Here is a 2,029-nt window from a genome sequence, read left to right on the forward strand (position 1 = left end):
TCTCGAACCCAGGTCTCCAGCATGTGAGGCGGAAATAATTATGGTACAGATAAAGGTACATCTCATCTTATCGTCTAATCTAAGTGTTTTTACATAAAGCATTATTTAGGGAAAATACCTTAAAAAATTTCTATTTCTTCTTTTATTAATAATAAAGTTACGGCTTCATTTAAGGATGTTCAACTATAATGAAGTAACTTGTGCATTTGTCAATACTATTCCATGTAAACGAATCCACTAAAATGTGTAAGATGGTGTCATCTCAGATTTTTGATCCTTTACAATTAGAATTTCAGACTTTAATCCTGACAGGTTGGGTCTTGAAGGATTTTTGAAGGCTATCTGTATTTTATTGTCATTTTCATTTCACATTGTAGTGAATGATTAAAAGTTTCTGACACTCTTTAAAAAGGATTTGTATTTTAGTGAGAAATGAATTTCATGTGTCTGTGCTAAAAAGATGCATAGAAATGATTTTGATGCATAGAAATGATCGGAAGGAGGCTGTAATAGATGCAATTCAAATATTTTATTAAAGATTACTAATTAAGCACTATAATAAAAGATGCAACTATTTACAGATTTTGAACTATTTACAGATTTTGAACTATTTACAGATGAAGATCTACATAGAGGGATGAGGGAGGAGGGGGTGATGGGGGGCTTAATAGGAGGATGAAAATAGGAGAGTTAATAATGTTAGTAACGATATAAAATATTTGAAAATGTGAGAATTTAATTACAAAATAAATTTATACTTACCTGTGGAGAGCTTGAGCAATGTAGGGACAAAATATGAAATGTAAAAAAGTATTAAAAGGGAATTAACTAGTGAAAAAAATTGTTTGTGTGTGTGTGTATGGTGGGAAATGGGGAGGTGTGGGGGTAAGGGAAGGACATTGCTCAGAGTCTCTCCAAAGTCTTCATCATCTTCTCTATGTGCTGCTGGAGGAGATCCGTAACTGTGGCTGAGCGTAGAATACATCAATAAGGCCTGTAAGCTGACCCTATCAACAAATTACACACACACACACAAATCCAGTATTATGTCACTGTCTTACAGATACAATGGTGAGAATTTGTGTATCGTGGCGTCAGAAGATATTCAACACTTACAATAAGCTCTGTGAAGTAGTTCTCTGCTTCAGGCTCCTCCTCATCTGCATCCCACATGTTGATGAACTCCAGCAGGTGGTCCAAGTATCCTCCCATTAACTTTAGGAAAGAAAGAAGACAAGCTCTGTTAATGCCAGGCTTAAAATATGAGAAAAGAAAATGCAATAAAATAGATTGTGTTGTCAAACTACGAATCTAGCATTCTTTTTAATGCACTGATAAGACTCTTACCAGCTCAGGTGTTAAGTCGTTGGTTAAAAATCTGTATAAAACCCAGCAGAGCTGAGTTTCAGGGCCCCTTATCCTCCTGATGAAGGATAGAATAGTGTTCACTGACTAGAAATACAAAAAAAGAAAAACAAAATGAGAACTTGTAAAGAAGGAGATGTGTGTGTTTGTGTGTGATGTGTGTGTGTTTGTGTGTGGTGTGTGTGTGTGATGTGTGTGTGTGATGTGTGTGTGTTTGTGTGTGATGTGTATGTTTGTGTGATGTGTGTGATGTGTGTGTTTGTGTGTGATGTGTGTGTTTGTGTGTGATGTGTGTGTTTGTGTTTCATAATAACACATCAAACATTCTGTCACTTTCCTTACAGTAAAAACAGCTTGAGTAAAGGTTTGTTTACCAGAAAGGTATTGGATGGATCATGTGCATAAGGCAGCAGCTGAAGATTTCTCTCAACATCCTTAACACACAAACACAATTAGTCACTGCAATTAACACAATTTTGCAATGCCACAATAAATAATCCCTTACCTGAATGCCAGTGAAACCATCCTCAGTGTGGGCAAAATAAGAGAATTCCTGCAAATAACGGGAAGATGAAACTCAAGATATATTTTATTAAAATGCTCTTCTAAAAATCATTAATATCAAATCTCTTCATCAGAGTAATGAATACTGTGATTACATGTG

This window comes from Hemibagrus wyckioides, linkage group LG09 (genome assembly GCF_019097595.1).
Source record: "Hemibagrus wyckioides isolate EC202008001 linkage group LG09, SWU_Hwy_1.0, whole genome shotgun sequence".
In the NCBI taxonomy this organism is placed as follows: domain Eukaryota; kingdom Metazoa; phylum Chordata; class Actinopteri; order Siluriformes; family Bagridae; genus Hemibagrus; species Hemibagrus wyckioides.